Source organism: Diorhabda sublineata, chromosome 7 (genome assembly GCF_026230105.1).
Source record: "Diorhabda sublineata isolate icDioSubl1.1 chromosome 7, icDioSubl1.1, whole genome shotgun sequence".
NCBI lineage: Eukaryota > Metazoa > Arthropoda > Insecta > Coleoptera > Chrysomelidae > Diorhabda > Diorhabda sublineata.
The window spans coordinates 14,309,304-14,324,473 of NC_079480.1; the positions used below are offsets into that span (position 1 = coordinate 14,309,304).

The following is a 15,170-nucleotide window of genomic DNA, read 5'->3' on the forward strand; positions in this document are numbered from 1 at the left end:
AGAGGAAAATCAATCACAGTTACATTAACGACAATATAAATAACAAAATAGAACAAGGACGAAGAAAACATTTTGAGTATATTACAAGTTTAAGTGGATTGAAAATATCGTAGGCCGACATATAGATGACGTTACTAGTATAATCTTCAATTAGCTATAACCTTTGACAACTGTTATACTACTAGTTTGTAAGATAAAGTATGTTGTACGAAGTAGCTTTTATTAGTTTAAGAAAATGAAATTTTTATGTTTCTAAATAGTCTTGATTTTGGGTCTCTTCTGATATAAAATTAGTTTTTATAATTTATGAAAGAAACTTTCGACTACTTTCAGTTATATTTTTATAGAGACTGAAAGTAGTCAAAACGTCAAATTTTTATCTCTTTTCTGAAAATTATGAAGAAAACTAATTTTATAACAGAAAATGCCTAAAATCAAGACGATTTAGAAACATAAACGTATATAAAAGGTCTAAGAAATGAGAATATTATTCAAACGTTTAAACGAGACGAAATGGATACGGAGGACTAGGCACGAAAAGGATTCTCCAAAGAAGCTGTCACCCACGAAAATAACGAGAAAAGGACGAAAATTATTAATGATAGCGGTGAAGTGAAGATGATTGAGAAAACATAAACACATATAATAGATCTAGGAAATGGGACATTGAAAAAAAATGAAATTTTGTTAATTTAGCATACTTTTTAACAAAAAAAAACTATTGGGAATCCTGGCTTGATAAACATTATTCGGGGCACATAGTGGACTCTCCAAAGATGCTGTCATAGACGAAAACAACGAGAAGACGTCAAAAATTATTGCTGATAGCAGTGAAGTTTTGAGAAACGTCTAAGAAATGAGAAGATGATTGAGAAACGTCTAAGAAATGAGTAATTGAAGAAAGATAGAACTTCGATAACAAGGCATGCTTCTTAAGAAAAAACCACTATTGAGAATCCCGGCTTGAGGAAAATTATTCAGGCATTTGAACGAGACGAAATGGATACGGAGGACTAGGCACATAGTGGACTCTCCAAAGATGCTGTCATCGACGAAAACTTCGAAAATTATTTCTGATAATGATATAATGTAGCTGATTGAGAAATATATCAAAAGAGCATGTTAGGAATGTCGTTACTAAATATTTAAGATTCGAATCCACGGTTGAAACGTCAAATATCTGTCAAATAGTCCTATTTTATACATGAAAAACATTATTTTTCACGAGTTCATAAAGCGAATTGGCTCAAAGTCTACAAGTTCTAAATTTCTCACTCATTTCTAAATTTTTTTTCCAATTCAAAACGTTTCGATTAATGTCGAGAAAACGTATTTTATATTTTCCCAAAATCTTGTTTCGTCAAAAAAAAATGTGTCCAACTGCAAGCAATTACGTTCAATTAGATCCATAATATTTCTCCACTTGTTTAATTATACTGTTCATTAAGCAAACGTGCCCTAAGGTCGTAAGTTTTATCAATAAGGTCTCTTTGATGTACTGGCGAGCTTGGCTTTGATGTCGGTATCTACTTCTAAATAAGGGCTAACAGTTGATTTCGTATGAATTCCATTCAAGTATAAACCGATACGTTTCGATAGTAATTCAGTTCAATAGAATCAGTCGAAGATTGTAATCGAGCGTGATATTTTCTTGATTATACAATTTCAGTTATCAGTACAGATTTCCTAAAAGTCCCAGGACGAAACCGCGAGATTTGACCGATTGAAATGATAAATGAGATTAGGATTTAGAACGATGGTCTTAGAAAAGCGCTATTTTTTCAAGTCTTGGAACAAAAAATATTCAGAGAGGGCTAAATCTGGCGAATAGTTAGCATTATGTAGCAATTCAAGTTTCGATTCATTAATTTTTTCCATTGCAATAACGGATGCATTGTCTTGATGAAACAACATTTTGTTTTTAGCCGTTTTGCCAAATTTCTTCGCTCAAACGTTGCAATAAGATATTACTCTTATGCCTGCATACCTTATTTGAAGCTGGTTCTCCGTTTTCAGTCGATTGTTTCGATTTTTCAGCAGCTCATTGACGACTGAGTCCGAAACTTTCTTCATCGTAAACCGTGCAACCCTCAGCAAAATCCTTGCAAAATTTTCGGACGTGCAGTCTGTTGCCGATAAATCTTGACAGACATAACCTCATTACTTCAATCTCTGACAGCTGTCAAGCGAGTACTGAATGACGTAGTAAGAGCGAGCTCGAGAGTGGGGGAACTACTGTGCACAGAACTCTTGTCTTAGTGTAAGTAATAATAAGCAGATGGTAAAATGAAGAAATATATTGTTAATTAGTATATTAAAAAAAATTTTTTAGTACATACCGAAATATTTCGTTAAATAGTTTAATAAATATTTAAAGCCAGCGATAAAAGTAAAGTCGATGAGATATACTCCGAAATTAAACTTTAATGCAACCATTTCAACCAGAGATATAAGTTTGGAAGTTCCATAATAGCCAAAGTAATTTACTCGGAATGAATTTCGGTGTATGAATAGCAGGAATTTTTCATTTAGTGAGCAACGGCAGGTTTACAAAACCGTTTGTTTTTTTTTGCTCGGGATTCCGAGGTTTGGATCATTATGGAACATGTAATAAAACGAAGTTGATTTTGATTGAAAGTATTGTAAAGATGGAAAGCAATCAAACGAGTACAATGAAATTTTGTGATAACCGAAGATACTTAGAGATCTACAGGACTAACTAATTCATTTATCGTGGAGCTCCGCCTGCGTGTTCGTTAGCAGTCTCCTGATTCATCCTCCACATCAAATTTAAAGGGAGTCATACTGTATTATAAAGGTGATAATTTGGATGAAATTTTCCAAAAAACTACACTAGTACGTTTCTCACAAGACATACAGAGCATATAGGAATTTATAAGCGTGTTTTTTTCTGTCCAAACAGGCTAGTGACCTGTCTGGTCTTGGGTGATTACCATTGGAAAAACATGTCGTGGTTTACCTTTGTATGGTTTTCGATAGGTCGATGACTCTTCATTGAGAATTTTTTTAATTAATATGGACTATGAAAGAGCTGGTAAACAGAAATTTAAATATAACAAGGTAGCGAATGCTTCTATTGGAAATCAATCATTGAACTGTGCTCTTGGTGGTTACGAGGTAATGAAAAACGAAAAGATATGAAGTAGCTATATCTGCATACAATTAATTTTCGAGATTACAAGCTTTACGAAGAAGTGCTTTAACGAAAAGACAGCTTCAATAAACTAACTTTACAAACCATACTAAATATTATTGAATAGAATGTTCAATATTGGAGCGATGTACTTTTCATGAAGGGATCCAGATTTCACAATATAAAAACTGAGCTTGATTCTACTCTGGTCGAGGCTGCTTCTTCGTTATCAACAGTATTGTGTAGTAGTATTTAATCGAGGTCTTAAGACCTGCAAGTACCAGCATCGCAGTGGTCGACCAAATGAGGTGACGATTCCAGAAATGTTGAAGAAAATCCACTGTATGATCATGGGCTGGAAGAGCACGAGCTAGTAGATACAATATAAAATACTGAAAAGGGAGAACCATCTGTAGGCATGGTCATGGCGTCGGTTGAAAAAGAAAAACTATCAACGGCGAGTTTTATGCGAACTTATTGCAACGTTTGAGCGAAGAAATGAAGCAAAAACGGTTAAGAAGAAACTGTTGTTTCATCAAGACAATCCGCCAGATCACACATTTAATGGATTGTAGTTTGAATTGCTACATCATGTACTCTATTAGGCAGATTCAACCCCCTCGGTTTATTTTATGTTCCTAGACTTGAAATGAAGGCTTGGCTAATATGAAAATTATCCAGTATAAGTTGAGGTACTTTTCGTAAATCCAAATCCGAGTATAAATGAAGATATGAACTGTTGCAACCAATATTTATAATAAGTGGCTCGATATTCATCAGTAATATAACATTTCCTCTTTTTCTTTATTTGTTTAGCTCATTGCCTTTTCCAAAATTGGGATTCTTGGACCACTTTACTAAATGGAAAAAACACACACCTACATTTATTAGATGTTTGACTAATCATGGGATTGTCTTTATATCTAAAAAGTTACAACGATAATAAATTACAAAACAGCGACTGCATTTGAAGAGTAATGAAGTAATTTTACATCAGATCAACGAATCTTCTAACACTTGAGTGACCAAAATAGCTAATATTGCACTTCAAATTGTGTGATCACTCACCGTAATAACCATATCCAAGCTCCAGCGACATTTTCCTGTTTTCTAACCTAAAGGTTCCACTTCCAGAGAGAATGATGATGATGAAAATTGTCATATGTCGTAGATAACTTTTCAAACAACCCTACAATCATATAACCACATTAACTCAAACAGTGATCAACTACATGCACAGAAATACCAATTTAGAAACAAATCGTGCGACAACACATACCGTCATCACTATCTCCAAGCTCCAGTAACATTTTCCTGTTTCCTAGCCTCAAAACTTTCACTCCCAGGTAGAATAATCAGGGTAAAAATTGTCATGTTTCGTAGATAACTTTTCTGACAACCCTACAATTATATAACCTCATTAATTTCTAAGTAATCAACTGCATGCGTAGAAATTCCGATTTACAAACAAATTTTTTCATGACAGACCGTGTTTCTTTAGATGACATAACAGTGTTCGTCGATGCCAGACCCATTTACACAACGTCAAACCCTTATCAGAATGTAATAAAGATTCCCCGTAGTCGGTGATGCTCCTAGAAATCGAATTATGTTTCTTGAGAACGTACCAAAGGGTTAAAATAATCTGATTTAACGGAATGTGTTTTGCCAAGAACTTCGACCGCAAAATTCATCGAATGAACGTTACGTTGAAATGGTTTCGAAGATCTCAACTTTTCGAGGCAGTTACTTACGAATCAGGGAATTACGTTAGGGGTTTTCTAATTCAAGAATTTATGTGACGATTTAAGATGTTCATGTCCGATTTTTTGGAGAGTTTAGAAGCAAATTAATTCGTTATTGACAAGAACATCACATTACCCAAAGATTTCTGTCACATAACAGACTTTAAAGAGGAGCTTCATCAGCGTGGTTTCCCAGATATAACGCGGCAGCTCAATAAACATAATTGGCTGTCGTCGTCAATTATCCAACGTAATCAATTCACTGGAATTTTCTGGATTATCACCTCACAATTTGCAGTTGAAAATCAGTTTTCATCATCACGAATAACGACATCAACAATCATAAAAAGAAAATGTAATAGAGAGAATGTCTTGATCTCGCGTTCACCATTCGATTTTAAACGTTTACGATTTCCGGTACGTCTGGCCGTTACAATAACCATAAATAAATCGCAAGGCCAGTCGTTGGAAGTTTGCGGAATCAACTTTTGTCTCGTCGGAAGTGATGAAAATAAATTTCCATTATGCAACAAGACTAATTTGAAGTTAGTTTGGGATAAATCAATGATTTATCGCAATTATGATTCTCTCTCTCAATGTATGTACCAAGAAAATGAGTTACCATATGATAAAACGTTTTGAAACAACCAAGTCTCTGATTAGTCATTGAGCTGAATTTGAAAAAAAATTGAGGCTCCTCGTCAACTGGAAAATCTGAGCTAGATTCGTTCTGGGGAGTCGTTTGTATCACTTAGGGGATGGATAAATAGCTGAATTAAAGTTGGGATAAGAAATTTTTTAACGTCTAGTGAACAGAAACAGCAGTCAGTTGTGTAATTTTTCTGTTCACCCCATATCGTAGGAATACCAAAAAGAAATGCAGGTTTCTTACCCTCAAACAGATCTAACTCAGATCTTCTACAAACCTTATAAGGAACCCATGCTTTGTCTTGATCACCAAACATTGATTTAACTGTATATTATCACCTCTATGATTAATTAGACATGCACTAACTAACTAAAATAGATAATACAACTATAGATTACGAATTTTATTACTCTTTCACACATAAAAATAGACTATAGTGAGGTTAGTCTCCCCAAAACATTATTTATATTTCTCTCAATCAAATTTATAAATGAATCCTAAATTTTAAATTGAAAAAGTTTCTGAATATTATTGAGTTTTATTCATAGTGACCCGTCTCATCAATTACATTCAGTGACTTAGAATAAATTTTTTCTGGCGGCAAAAAAGATCATTTCGAGCTCGTTAGGCAGAGAAATCGATAAAAAGAATATCGAGTAGATCTGCAGAGGTTTAATACTAATGCGAAGTACACCGTGAAGAATGTAAAAAGAATTTTTTTAAATAATTTCATTTAAAAGCAAGTTGATTTAATGATAAAAAACAATTTAATAAACTGCGTTTATTTAGAAGTACGTTGAGTCATAAATCATAATGTTCCAAAAACTTTGTATCTGCCTAAAATTTATTGAAACTTATATTCATAATTTAGTAGATCTACTGCTGGATACAATAATTTCTTAACTTAAACCATTTTGCTCGATGCTGTGTATCTTGGATCCTTTTTAAATCATTCGTTCAACGCTTCATTCACTGTATCTGCCCGATTTATACCTTGGACTTCATTCCAGTATTCTCTTCGACCACCTAAATCGTATGACATCGCTAGTTTAACTCCATTTTGTTTGTGAAACTCTTTCAAACGTAACATCTCCCTGACCTCTCCATGACTAATTCATAAGCCCAAAGTTAATACCAAGAGGACACCTTTCATTTGAGGTATCTTGGTTTATCTGACTTGAATAGATGTCTCACTTCACCAAACCCTACAGATATAAACAATGATTCAGCTGAAAAAAACTCTCCACAATTATAAGATTCGACTGTAGTAAACAACAAAGCCTGTCTGCTGAGACTGTCCTAGTGGTGGTGGGTGTAATCCCCATGGACATCCTGGATTCACAAAAACAGCTCAATTATAAGACGACCATCGTACGCATTAGAGCAATACAGACTTGGTAACAACGGTGGGTAGAAGAAAGATGAGGTGAATGGACGCGAAGACTTATAGAAGACTTTAGAGTGTGAACTAGAAGGAATTTTGGACGGGACTCCGCTATTTCCGTCGGAATCTCCACGGGATGAAGAAACTACAAACATCTGAGAGTACGTATTGTGAAAACGACTCAAATGATGGCGATCACTCGTTTGTGTTTGAGACAGGCAGTGAAGAAGTTTGTTCACAACCTAAACCAAGATAATATCTTCTGCTGATGAAGATTGAATGGTTGTTACTTTCACAGAAAAAATTCTTATGCAAAATAATGTAGATAGTTACCTGGTATGATGATATCATAAAAACGATCTAATAAAATAATTTACGTAGACAGATCCCTCAATCAGAAGTAGGAGATGACGATTTAGTGGATAAACTAAGGAAGCTTCACATATCCATCAGCTCTTCTGGTTAAATCCGTTGATTTGATTTCGAATCTTAAGAATGGTGGTAACTGGTTCATAGGATATCATAGGAAAAGGAATTAACGGAACTATTAACGCAGACGTATCCTCCGATCAGAAGTAGGAGATGACAGAAGATGGAGGTTAAGGGGTAGGCTATGGGAGTCCCATGTATTCATCAGTTCTCCTGGTTGAATCCGTAAAACCTAGACAAATTTATGGAAATTAATTTCAATCACAATAATTTTAACTGTATCTGTCACTACTATTTAATTTATAACATTGTAGGATGGATTATTAATTGATTCACCATCTATGAAGTCCTCCATTTATAAAGTCAAAGTTTTATGAAAAATAATTATAAGTTTTGAAGGTTTTATTTACTCTTTTATATCGTCCTAAACGACTTGGATGTGATGTAGAACTCAATGAGAAGCCTTCTCATCAAGACAATATTACTTGTCTCTCTTGAAACATATTTATTTTCCCAACAAAAATAATTTAACTCTAAGAAATGAACAAACGAATTGGATATTTCTTTCGTAAAACCAATTTCGGATGTTATCTTTTCTTCAGGCACATGTTGGTAATTGCTTGAACTTAATAACGAGAATTTCGGAAGAAAATACGATAAAGCCAACAAATAATTGTAACGTGGTCTATTTTCTTGCATAAAAGAGTATCAAAATAATAGAGCATTCGTAATCAATAGGCTTCTTTTAGTAGATAGTTGAAATATTCCAATCAAATTTAACTTATTCCAAATCTTATATTCTTGTTTATATACAATCTGAATCTCGGACGGTTTTAATGAAATTTAGTGGTCTAAGGGGGCAAAAAATCGATGCAACTGGAATTCAATTCTTAAAAATATCGTTTCATTAGGGTTATTGTCAATAAAACTGAGTTATAAATTTCTATCAAGCAATACTCCTCATGGTCCTAGCCCTTAATTTGGCAACGATCTAATTCAGTGATTATAAGCAAATTTTTTTGTTAAAATTGTTCTTTAAGGTCTAATCATGCTAAAAAGACTTTTTATTCATACATAAATATTACAATTAAATCTAAAACAAAAAATTTTCATCCCTAAGCTAATTAAAACTGATAATAAAAAATATATTGTTAAAAAAACTGAAGCGTTATATAGAAAATAATCTTGGTTTTCTGGTTTGGGTTTGACGTCTCCAAGAGCGAGAATCTCCAGGTGGTTAGGTTATATTATCACTGAGTGACGCTAGCTCGTTCTGCTGCTCTCACCGATCCATCATTGTCGTATCTTTTGATACTTCTGGAGCTTGTGATGCATCCTCTGCATCAAAAAGTTCTTTAGCGTATACATCTAAGAATTTGCTAGCTGCATACAAGATACAGATTGAATTGATCCAGTTTCTGTTCAAATAGATGTTAACATGTCAATATAGGTGAATCATAATTTTAAAAAGATAAATTCAGATTATCAATAATAGTAAATTGACTGAAAACTTGCCCAGCTGGAGGTCGACGCGATTTCTTTGGATGAGGTTGATTCTACTGTTCTAATTTGCTAAATAAACAAACTAATGCATAAAAAGACGATGCGGTAGATGATGGAACTAAAATAGAGGCGCTAAATTTGAAAAAAAAAATCAGGGAAAGTCGTGTATGTCGCAAGATACACGGTCAAATTAAGGGATAGGAATGTGCACGTTGACGACGATTTGCTGATTATTTACTGAAATTAGGCAAAGTCGAATTGACTCTAAATACTATGGAAGAAATTGAATCATCAGAGAATATTATTTAGAGCAATAAACTTATTGATGAAGTATGTGGTAACTGCTTAGTGAATGGAAATTATGAGAGGATGAAAGACAGCAATAATTTTACAAAATCTAACTAAAGCTGTTGAATTTAGAAGAAGAAGAATTTTTCATTAGTTTTTAACAAACTAAAATTAAGCAAAAACTCTTTAGTAATGTTGTAAGGAGTAGAAACTTGAACTTTGAAAGCTCAAATGATCAAAAAACTTGCGGCATTTGAGATGTGGCTCTATAGATGCATCCTGAAGATACCCTGGACTGACAGAATCACCAAAGACGAAGTACTAAGATGCATTAGTCGCAAAGGAAAACTGAAATGGACCATGCAGCGCCATTAATTTCCTCTTAGATCTGCATTTGTCATGACTGTCTATAAATCTCAGGAGCACAATTTCGAATCTGTTGTGGTTGAATCAAAATCAGGTCTGATCTTCATGAATGACGTGCTATATATGGAATTTTCTAGATTTTAGCGATCATCTACGTTAAAACTTGATCTTCTAAATGAAAATCCTCGATATACCTACTATAAAAAGAAGTTAGATTGAAGATTAATTTCAAAATTAAAACTGTTTTACCATAATTTGTCAAAGTAGTAATATTTAGTGAAGTGAAAACCATTTCCTACTATGTGTTGATTGCTTAGTCTATCCAATTATGTTTGAAATTTATCGATGCCATGTTATAGGAAGACATGCCGGGTATAATGAAGACACACCAATCGCTTTTCTCAATTAAGCAAATGTGTATCCCTGAAATCATAGTCAATATCGAAGTATTAGTTTCCTATTTACATTCACAATAAGTTATTGCTAATCCATTATCTAAAATTCAATCCACAAACTAACAGGACGTCGTTAATAACAATGAAATAATTGCTATACGAGTTGTAGTCAAATTGAACAAGTGTTCAAACAACAGTCAGATAAGAAATTCTACAATAAAACTAATAGTATGAATCAACATTTTTATACATATTTCGTATGGATATACCAAGTGAGGTGAAGATTTTTACCAGCCTTCACATAAAAAAGAACGTTCTTCAAGACTTTTTTGTAACTAATAGAAATAACAGACGGTGTTACTAGTTTTGAACGTAACTAACTAGATACTGACGTTACTAACTAGTAACACCATCTATAATGTTGAATAACATGAGTTGTGGAGATCGAGCCGTATCGTTGTAGTTAGTGAGGTTATGTAAAACATCGCATCGCGTTTATTTACAAAAATTCGAAACTATGGACATGATAGATTTATTCTGATTACTTATCTAGCCTTGAAATCTTCTAAAACCCTCAATTTTCTCCAAGATAAACATCTAAACTTCATTGTGATAACCAACAACTCGATAAGTAATGTTTGTTTGGTACTTAATTACTTACTTCCCCTTGTCTGGGTTTTGATACGAAGTTATAAAATTGATTCACAACTCAAAGATGAAACAAAGATATTGTTGAACTTTGGGAAGTTGTATTTAAATGAAGTTCTCTTTATATTTATGACGAAATAATCCAGTAGAATGGAATTAAACTAACGAGAAATGGCATGCAATTTTTATAGAAATAGGAACAAGAAAAAAGGGTAATTTTTCACTGAATAGATATCTGGAGTTACATATAATGATGATGTAATTAGTAGGAATATTTTTTATGTGATTTCATCGAGCTGTCATTCCAATTGCTTCGGGCAAACCGCTGTTATTTTAACATCAATAAGTAAATTCAATGGCTTTAAACGAGCAGTAAAAAGCTCTGTCTTACTCTTGAACAAATTGAAACTGTTATTGAGCAATTAGCAGGTTTACTGAGGGAAGAAAATGGGGTTTTGGTGGTTTTGCGACAGTGCAAATTTTATTTCGAGATGAGCTTGATTGAGACGACTTTGTATGAGATTCAGATGCTGGAAGTTGTGAGCTATAGGAGATTGGAGCCGAGGTCGAAGCAAGATCAGGAAATTCGATGAGTTTCGCATTTTTGCCTTCAAAAAATGAATTTTAAGACGAAGACTATTTTTTTATGAAACACTAAACGACTCAATTGCTTAATTACATAACTCTAATAAAATTAATTTCCAAGTTGGACAGTTTCTCTAAATTTTGACTAGCAAAACTTGAAGAGAATGAAAGATTATTGAAAAAATAATAAAGAATTCTCTTAAAAACAAACATTGGATTATTCCACTGAGAAGTTGAAAGAAATACCATGAAAATAATGAAATGAATTCGAGTTCTCACATAGAATTACTATAGTTGAAATAAAACAAGTTGATTCTAGAGAAACGAAAGCAAAGATTTGGTGTTGAATACAAAACAGAACGTGACCTAAACTCAACTGAAGTATTATATATGTGAGCACGTAGGCAAACTACACTCAGAAAAGCCTTATATCGAACAAATCATCGATACTTAGCATAAAAAAGCATTATATTGGGTATGAAGTATTGGATTATTTCGCTACCACTAAACCCAGTTGTTTGAAAAGATTAATTGCGAATGCCTGCATTTTTTAACACTTCTAAAGTTGATTTGAAGATTCAATTTGGTCAAAATATATTCCATTAATAAGTCAGCTTTTTAATATATCGAGAAAAAAAATACAAAATATCCATAAAGACTTTTTAACGATGTTTATTTATTCTTCGCGCTTTTCGAAATAACGTCATGAAAACCGAAGTCGAAGCGTCAATTTCAAATGGAGAAACAATTGCTGAAAACAAAGCGAAGGCTTGTCGATTACGAAAAATTGTTTAAATTTGATTGTTGTATTTTGAGAAGAAATTGAGTGGCGCAGTTACTAGGATTGATAAACCCGATTCTGAATGAAATACAAAGATAACATTGGAGAAACATATACATTTTGAGTTATAATTAAAGAATATGAGATTGGAGTGACACCACTACAGTTTTAAATACTAAAATTCACAAGTAGAGGGTTTGGTGAACAGACAGTTGAATTGTTAGGTTAAAAAAGAGTACTATTGAAGCACAACCGAGCATTGATGTTGTTGGTGTCGGTGGTTTGTATTTAAAATTATATATAACGACTCCCATTTTATAGAAACTAAATCAAATTTAAATTCAGTCTCTTCGAATCCGGATTATTTTAATTGCATGCAGAGCAAGTCAAGTTTTATCAGAAATTCATTTTAGTGCATTTTCGATTCGTAGTTAAACTTATAGTTTTGTACTAAAATTTCAATCTCGTAGACTACGAATGTTCTGGATAGAATCAAAATTCCCAGAAACTACTTTGGGTGGAATAAATTATTACCAATTCATGAGAAAAATAAGCGAAGAGGAAAAGATACTTGAAAATGTCAATTTTTTCGATGTAGAAAAATATTGGAGGGATGTGTGAATTGGAAAAAGTTAGTTGATGTTCTATTGTTTAATGATAAACACAGTTAACTAAAGTTTTATTTTTAGAAAATTCTTTCTCTCCAATAGTCCAGTCGATTTAGATGTTTTTTCATGTATTGTGAGATGCTTTTTCTATTGAAATGAAAATCAAAGACAAAACTTTTTGATAAAGTGCCCAAATTATTTATGAAAATATGCTTTGGTGAAAAAATTGAGAACGTCAATCGACTTAACGTTGAGGATTTCACCTTCTTAAACCTATCACACGTAAATAAAATTTTAAGGTGTTGTTAACAATATAATTAATTCACACGAGGTGAATTTTTACACTAAAATATTGAAAATTGTACTTGCTAGACTAGTTTTCTAAAAAAAGTATTTTTGTAAATTAATATTTACAATTACCAAAGAAAGTGTGGGAAATACTATTTTCAAATCTAAATCATGAATTACTTTCTTTGTATAAGCTGAATTATGTTATAATTTGGTGATTTCCAACGTGGGGCCCACGCCTCACAGCCGCAAGGGTGCAATTTGATTTTTAAAGATGGAAATTAGAAAATTGAGTTTAACCCTTTCGCTTATTTAATAGCAATGCTAGATTTCGGTATCAAATTCGATTGTTAGATATAATTTGGTTTGAGGAAACCAAAATATAAGCTGGGTTTTTCGCGATGTGAAGTAAATTTTCCTACGAGGATACCCCGGACTTCTGTTAATTTGAAATTACAACACATATTGTTGAATCTCTATCATTCATTTATATTTTCATATTCAATTGAATGTAGATTTAGGGCTGTAATGATTTACTGATAGAAATAATACAATGTGAAGATTTGAGACTGAAGCTGACCAAAATGGAACTTACTGTAAAATCTGTTTGCAGCAAGCATTAAGCAATAGGATCTCAATTAATAAAAAAGATCAGATGTATCCAACTATCAGATCCTGAATTTAGATTCTTAGCTATCCATAAAGCAAAAACTTCATTGAAAGAAAGTAATCATCCTGGAAAAATGATAAACAACGTATTCAAGAAAAGGATAAACAGATACTATAATCATTTAAGGAACAAAACAAGCATAAAAACATAAAACGTTTTCCTTTATTATATGTACAAGGATTTTCACAATAATTATCGAATTATTTCAATAAATATAATATTAGTTCAAGTCATAATGACATAATACATAATTATCTAAATATTTCACTAAATTAAAATCTGAAACATTAAGAAACTTGTCTACATAGGGCAGACATTTCAGTATTTTGAAAATAGACTAAGAGGTTACCAATACGATTAAGAAAATAGAACTGCATTAACGAACTATGAAATATCAAAAAAACATAAATTCAATTATGAAGATTCAAAAATTATTGAAACGGAATCTAATACACGAAAAACAGAATTTTTGGAAATAGTTCTGAGACCTAAATAATATAAGTAAAATTTATATTTCTATTTTGTAAATTCTAATGAATAAATAATTTGTTCAAGAAAAAATTAATTTTTCTAATTAGAATAAAATTCTAGTTTATTCTTATTCCCATTTTGGTATGATGTCATCATATACATGATGAAGATGATCTATTGATCAATATAAATACGCAAATTTTCAGTGTTAATTTTAAATTTTGATAAATACTTAAAGTCGAGACGTCAATTTTTAAATTATCAAAATAATTTTGAAACAGAAGATACTCAAAATCAAGAAGATTTAGAAACATAAACATATCAAAAGGTCTAATAAATAAAAGAAATTCAGAATAATAACTTGATATAAAGAAATTACAATCAAAATTATTTGGAATTTTGACTCCAGTTTCGGATAACATGCTTTGAAAATTTTTCTCGCTATGACCTATTTTGATTTGTCTTATCAATAAAATTTTGCGCAAAAAATGTTAAATATTGAATATTTCTCAAGTCCATTAATCGATGCTGCAATACATCTTCTCGAAAGAGTACTTTTGATTTTTGAATAGTTCTTTTCCACTAGTTGATGCTAAAGAATTCAGATTTCTAAAATTTTTGTATATTTGTGCCAAATATTTCTGATGAAAATAAATGGTAATTATCTAGATTAAGTTATACCCCTCCGATTTCGTTAAAATTTCAGTATGTTATAAAGAAAATAACGCTGTTCAAGAATAAGTATATATAGGGCGCGGAAATCATCCCTTCAGGTATTTTTTTTCGTTTAAGGAATCAAATAAATTCAATGATTTTACGGTGATTGTGATATTTAAATTAATCGCTGAAACCTAACATACATACTTCTCTACAAAATGGAATCCATTCACAAGCAGGGGTTGCTGTTATCGAAAACTCTTCCATGGTTTTTTCTTGATGAGGTTGTCGACAATAAATAAAATAAGCGATGATTCTACATACAGTTTGTATATGTATTTGGCAGAGTTTTCGATAACAGCAACCCCTGCTTGTGATTGGATTCCATTTTGTAGAGAAGTATGTAGGTTAGGTTAGGTTAGGTTTCAACAATTAATTTAAATATCACAATCACCGTAAAATCATTACAATTATTTGATTCCTTAAACGGGAAAAAGTACCTAAAGGGATTATTTCCGCGGCCTATATATATATACATATTCTTGAACA

At 32.2% G+C, this 15,170-nt stretch overlaps 1 protein-coding gene across 4 annotated transcripts in view; it reads left to right on the forward strand.

The window, feature by feature from the left end:
• Positions 1-15,170, forward strand: part of LOC130446338 (cell adhesion molecule 4-like) — a 255,314-nt gene that overhangs the window by 153,027 nt on the left and 87,117 nt on the right. The window lies entirely within an intron of this gene.